This window comes from Opisthocomus hoazin, chromosome 5, assembly GCF_030867145.1.
Source record: "Opisthocomus hoazin isolate bOpiHoa1 chromosome 5, bOpiHoa1.hap1, whole genome shotgun sequence".
Lineage (NCBI taxonomy): Eukaryota > Metazoa > Chordata > Aves > Opisthocomiformes > Opisthocomidae > Opisthocomus > Opisthocomus hoazin.
In genome coordinates, this window is record NC_134418.1 from 46,421,613 (window position 1) to 46,428,567 (window position 6,955).

Here is a 6,955-nt window from a genome sequence, read left to right on the forward strand (position 1 = left end):
GAACAGGATCAAAGGAAGGGTTGAACTGTAGATACACTGGAATATCTACGATATTTGCATGGTCATTTCAAAACCTTATATTTGTGTAAAAAAAAAAAAAAGAAACAAAGAAAACCAAGCCCCTAACACTGTGCTTTAACACTATGAGCAGTACTGCTGAAATAATACTGTTTACATAGCACATTTTATAGTTTTAGTTCACTTTAATCCACAATACCTTTTAGATGAGCAACAAAAGCTACATTACAGACAAAAGAACCAGTGCAGGAGAAACGGCATTTATATCAGAGAAGCCAGTGAGCTGCTGATGTGCTGTGTCTTCCTTGAAAGAATTCATAATCATGCTGTAAACTTGAGGTATATGCCTAGCAGAGTCTATAAGGCAAACATGAAGATATTGTTGTACAATGCTATAGAAATAATACGTAATATAAATAGTGGAAACTTCTCTTTTTGCTCGTTGTTTATCAAAGCCTGCAGCCTGTTAACTTTACTGTTTTCCCTCAACAGAATTTACAATATGCTCATTTGAATACTGTAACATAAAATAAAGATTGAAATTTTAAATGAATACTTTCCTTGGTAAAGTTTTTATTGGTGTCAGAGTAATTGCAATAACAATAATCTCTGCCCGTACCCACAGACTCGCACTCAAAAGGCCCACGTGGACATCAATACCACTCAGCACCAAAAGCGTACCGTCTGGCACCCCCAGGCTTCACTCAGACAATTTTACAGTGAGTCCAGTGAAACTCTGAGTAAAGACTGACTTTAGTTTGATTGACTCTTGCTCCCTAGTCCTTGGTGGAAGCAACGGTGCTGTTGCACGCTGACACACTGCACTGAGTGGTATGCATGCAAGTGAAACAAAGTCTTAAACTTCTCTCCTTGGAACAGCAATTAGGAATTTTAGCAGTGAAATGCTATTAACGGTCAACAACCAAGTCTACCTGTCCGCCTCCCTCCTCCACCCCCTCACAAATGTGTTTCTGTACGAATGAGCAAGCGTAGGGTTGGGCACTCGTTTCCACAGGCAGCAATCTCATGCCTGTGTGGAATTCTTGCTGGGATTTTCTGCAGAAGATTTTGCAGCAGAAGATAAACCCAAGTCCTAAACTGTCAGTAACCTGCCGATCCCAGTAGCATTCATTTCTAGGACATGCATGACTTCTGATGCTGCATGCATAATTTTCTTCCTTTAGGCACAATGTTAATCTCAGCCTATGAATGGTTTCTTTGATTGCTCACTGTGATTATTTCACTGGTAGAGAGCTCATTGATTGAGCCTTACCAGTTTGGGTAAGAGGCTATAACACAAGGCTATTCCTATCCTAATAGTAATAAATTTTTCCAGGTATAACATCCATAATAAAACTCTATCTTTCTCCGTATGTGCATATATATATATGATATACTAAAATAAGTCTGAAGTATTTAAAGATTGCCAAGTCAATCACTCAAACTGACAAAAACACTTGAAAAAACAAAGGAAACCTGGTCTTAAGGTTATTCGTACAACCTTCAGTTTCTCCATGAAACACCACTATACTACAATCTTAGTTGTCATTATCACTTCTCTTCTGTTTTCTCCCTACAAAATCACTGCCTTATTCAACAAACTGTTACATATTACACACTGTTCAGTGAATGGATCATTCCAAATCTTATTCTCACACGCTGCACATTCCTGCACTGAATAAAATAATTGATTTCTGTGTTACCAGTTTGTCCTGGGTTTGGCCAGAACAGGGTTAATTTTCACCGGACTCCAGGAAGGGGCACAGCCGGGGGGTGGGGGCTGACCCCACCTGGCCAAACAGAGCCCGGTATTCCATACCATGTGACGTCACGCTGGGTTCCGGTGGGGGGGGAGCGGCACGGCGGGAAGGCACTCGCGGCTTGGGCGGGTGCAGCGCCGGTCCGGTTTCGGGAGAGCGGCTGTTGTACGGTTCGTGGTTGTGTTTTCTCCTTATTTGTATCGTTGTTGTTCCTGTTTTCCCTCTGTTTGCTGTTCTGTTAAACTGCCCTTATCCCGACCCACCAGTTTCTGCCTCTTTCTTTCCATTCTCCTCCGCACGCCGGCGGGGGGAGGGGCGGCCGCGTGGCGCTTTTGTTGCCGGCGGCAGCCGAAACCAAAACATTTAATTGGCGCCCAGACGTGGAGTGGGGATAACGGCAGGGCTGAGCAGCTGGTGTTAAAACTGCTTTCATAGATTTTGTTAAAATTTATCATACGCATTTTCTGTGTTAAATAGTCGCCGGTAAAAATGTTTCTGTCTTTGATCAGATGGCTGTGGTTTCTGAATCCTTATTTGCAGTATGTATTCAATGCCGTGCTGTTCATCATCGCTGGGAAAAAGATCAGGATGATAATTTTGCTCTACCTTACGATATCGACTTATGATATGATAACATCACTGTGCATGAAATTAGGCTTGTATTTGCATGCGGCTCTGCGGTCATTCCCGTACCTCGGATCCTATGTCTTAGAATTTGTGAATAATCAAACCCAGTCTGTGGGGAAAACCGAAGGGGATACCTTCCCCCACTCTTTCGCCCCCCCTCTCTCCTTCAGGCCAGTTCTAACGGCTTTTGAGAACTTCGAGTACCCCTGGGATGCTCAGGGCAGCACTCTCCTTTTGTTATGCCTCCTGAATGGGTTTTGGTTTTTGTTTAGGGCTAAGCAAGTCGTTAAGAACATCGTGCAGAGACCTGCCCCGGGGCTGGATAGCTGTGAGTGGCTGGGTGTGTGGGACAGCATGGGCAAGTACCTAGGGCAGTGGGCACCTCCGGTGTTTTTTAAACTCACACCTGAGGAAGTACAGGATCCGGACAAACTAGTAAAGTATCTGCAAAAAGTGTGCTGCCACCCTGGGAACTCCAGAGAGACACAGATCACCGCAACGTGCTGGGGTCTGGCCCACGCCTACCGAGCCCTGTTCAACACTGTTCAGTGCCTTAAGAGGGAAAGGGGGGGAAATGAAGCGGCAGGCACTGCAGCTGGCGCTGCCTCCCCAGCCGGCCCTGCAGCCCCTCCAGCCCAGCAGGCAGTCCCAGCCCCCCCGACTGGCACCACGGCTGCTGCAGCCACAGCTGCAGGGTCTGCCTCGGTTTCCCCAGCGGGCACAGCAGCTGCTCCAGCCCCAGCTCCAGCCACAGGCACAGTGACTGAGCCCAATGACCAACCTGTGCAGGTAGCAGTCGCCCCCGTAAAACTAAAGAAAGATGCAAAGAGAGCAGATCGCTCCGGGAGGGATGACGATGAGCCAGGGTCATCACGGGAGATAGAGACAGAGATCATCACCCGGTCCCTGTCCCTGGGCGAGCTGCGAGACATGCGGAAAGACTTCAGCCGCCACCCAGGCGAGCACATTGCCACCTGGCTGCTGCGGTGCTGGGATAATGGGGCTAGCAGCTTGGAATTAGAGGGCAAGGAAGCCAAGCAGCTGGGATCCCTGGCCAGGGATGGGGGCATTGACAAGGCCATTGGGAAAAAGGAACAAATCCTCAGCCTCTGGAGGAGACTTCTCTCAGGCGTGAGGGAGAGGTACCCCTTCAGTGACGATTTTGTATGCTATCCTGGCAAGTGGACCAATATGGAAAGGGGTATTCAGTACTTGAGGGAATTAGCTGTGCGGGAGCTGGTTTACTGTGACACAGACGATGAGCAGGTACCCACAGACCCAGATGAACTCCAGTGCTCACAAGCCATGTGGAGGAAGTTTGTGCGGAGTGCACCCTCCTCGCATGCCAACTCACTGGCAGTTGTAAACTGGAAAGGCAAAGACGCACCAACAGTGGACGAGGTGGCTGTCAGACTCCGGCAATATGAGGAAAGTCTCTCTTCCTCCCTTGTCTCAGCCGTGGAGAAACTGGTCAAGCGACTAGACAGGAATATGTCCTACTCCCCACCTGTGCGGGCCCGCATCTCAGCTATTAGGGGCAGGCGTTTCTCTGCTCAGGAGAGGGAATACAGAGGCTATACACCCCGGGGCACCCTGTGGTTTTACCTGCGTGACCACGGAGAGGACATGAGGAAGTGGGATGGAAAACCCACCTCAAGTCTAGAGGCCCGAGTACGTGAGTTGCGAGGTAAAACAATCACAAAAGGGGACTCTGTTAGGAAAAATGCCGCTCCAGTTTCCAAAAGCCAGCTCTCCAGACCAGGTAGACAGTTCGACCTTGATTCCGATCCTCTGGAGGGGACCTCCAAGTCATTTTTACAGCAGGTGAGCAGCAATTTCTCTGACGAGGATTAGAGGGGCCCTGCCTCCAGCCAGGTGGAGGAAAGGGACAACCGTGTCTATTGGACGGTGTGGATTCGGTGGCCTGGCACGTCAGATCCACAAGAGTATAAAGCTCTAGTGGACACTGGTGCACAGTGTACTTTAATGCCATCAGAGTTCAAAGGGTCAGAGCCCATTTGCATTTCGGGAGTGACAGGGGGGTCCCAAGAGCTGAGTCTACTGGAGGCTGAAGTGAGCCTCACTGGGCAGGAGTGGCAGAAGCACCCCATTGTAACTGGCCCTGAGGCTCCGTGCATCCTTGGGATAGACTATCTTAGGAGAGGCTATTTCAAGGACCCAAAGGGGTATCGGTGGGCTTTTGGCATAGCTGCTGTGGAGACGGAAGAAATTAAACAGCTGTCCATTTTGCCTGGTCTCTCGGAGGATCCTTCCGTTGTGGGGTTGCTGAGGGTTGAAGAACAACAGGTACCCATCGCCACCACAACGGTGCACCGGCGACAGTATCGTACCAACCGAGACTCCCTTCTCCCCATTCATCAGCTGATCCGCCAGCTGGAGAGTCAAGGAGTGATCACCAAAACTCGCTCACCCTTTAATAGTCCCATATGGCCAGTAAGAAAATCTACTGGAGAGTGGAGACTGACAATAGACTACCGTGGCCTGAATGAAGTCACACCACCGCTGAGTGCTGCTGTGCCAGACATGCTAGAACTTCAGTATCAGCTGGAGTCAAAGGCAGCCAAGTGGTATGCTACAATTGACATCGCTAATGCATTCTTCTCCATCCCTTTGGCAGCAGAGTGCAGGCCACAGTTTGCTTTCACCTGGAGGGGCATCCAGTACACCTGGAATCGACTGCCCCAGGGGTGGAAACACAGTCCCACCATTTGCCATGGACTAATCCAGACTGCACTGGAAAAGGGTGAAGCCCCAGAACATCTGCAGTACATCGACGACATCATTATATGGGGCGACACAGCGGAGGAAGTTTTTGAGAAAGGGGAGAAAATAGTTCAAATCCTTCTGAAAGCCGGTTTCACCATTAAGCGAAGTAAAGTCAAGGGACCTGCGCAAGAGATCCAGTTTTTGGGAATAAAATGGCAGGATGGGCGCCGTCAAATCCCAATGGATGTCATCAACAAAATAGCAGCTATGTCTCCACCAACCAGCAAAAAGGAAGCACAGGCCTTCCTGGGTGTTGTGGGTTTTTGGAGGATGCACATCCCAAATTACAGCCAGATCGTGAGTCCTCTGTACCACGTGACCCGGAAGAAGAATGATTTTGAATGGGGCCCTGAGCAACGACAGGCATTTGAACAGATTAAACGGGAGATAGTTCATGCCGTAGCCCTTGGTCCAGTCCGGTCAGGGCAAGATGTTAAAAACGTGCTCTACACCGCAGCCGGGGAGAATGGCCCAACCTGGAGTCTCTGGCAGAAAGCACCAGGGGAGACTCGAGGTCGACCCCTGGGGTTCTGGAGCCGGGGATACAAAGGATCCGAGGCCCGCTATACTCCCACTGAAAAAGAGATTCTGGCAGCATATGAAGGCGTTCAAGCTGCTTCAGAAGTGGTCGGCACTGAAGCACAGCTTCTCCTGGCTCCACGATTGCCGGTCCTGGGCTGGATGTTCAAAGAGAGGGTCCCCTCTACGCACCATGCCACCGATGCTACGTGGAGTAAGTGGGTCGCTCTGATCACCCAGCGTGCCCGAATGGGAAACCCCAGTCGCCCAGGAATTCTGGAGGTAATCATGGACTGGCCAGAAGGCAAAGATTTTGGAGCATCGCCAGAGGAGGAGGTGACACGTGCTGAAGAGGCCCCACTGTATAACCAGCTGCCAGAAGATAAGAAACAGTATGCCCTGTTCACGGATGGGTCCTGTCGCATTGTGGGGAAGCAGCGGAGGTGGAAGGCTGCTGTATGGAGCCCTACACGACAAGTCGCGGAAACTGCCGAGGGAGAAGGTGAGTCCAGCCAGTTTGCAGAGGTGAAAGCCATCCAGCTGGCTTTAGACATTGCCAGTCGAGAGAAGTGGCCAGTGCTCTATCTTTACACTGACTCTTGGATGGTGGCCAATGCCTTGTGGGGGTGGCTGCAGCAATGGAAGAAGAACAACTGGCAGCGCAGAGGCAAACCTATCTGGGCTGCCCCATTGTGGCAAGATATTGCTGCCCGTCTGGAGCAGTTGGCTGTAAAAGTCCGTCACGTGGATGCCCACGTCCCTAAGAGTCGGGCCACTGAAGAACATCAAAACAACCACCAGGTAGATCAGGCTGCTAAGATTGAAGTGGCTCAGGTGGATCTGGACTGGCAACATAAGGGTGAACTCTTTATAGCTCGGTGGGCCCATGACACCTCGGGCCACCAAGGAAGAGACGCGACATACAGATGGGCTCGTGACCGAGGGGTGGACTTGACCATGGACACTATTGCACAGGTTATCCATGAATGTGAGACATGCGCTGCAATCAAGCAAGCCAAGCGGGTAAAGCCTCAGTGGTCTGGAGAACGATGGCTAAAATATAAATATGGGGAGGCTTGGCAGATTGACTACATCACACTGCCACAGACCCGCCAAGGCAAGCGCTATGTGCTCACAATGGTGGAGGCCACCACCGGATGGCTGGAAACCTACCCTGTGCCCCATGCCACTGCCCGGAATACCATCCTGGGCCTGGAAAAACAAGTCCTGTGGCGACATGGCAC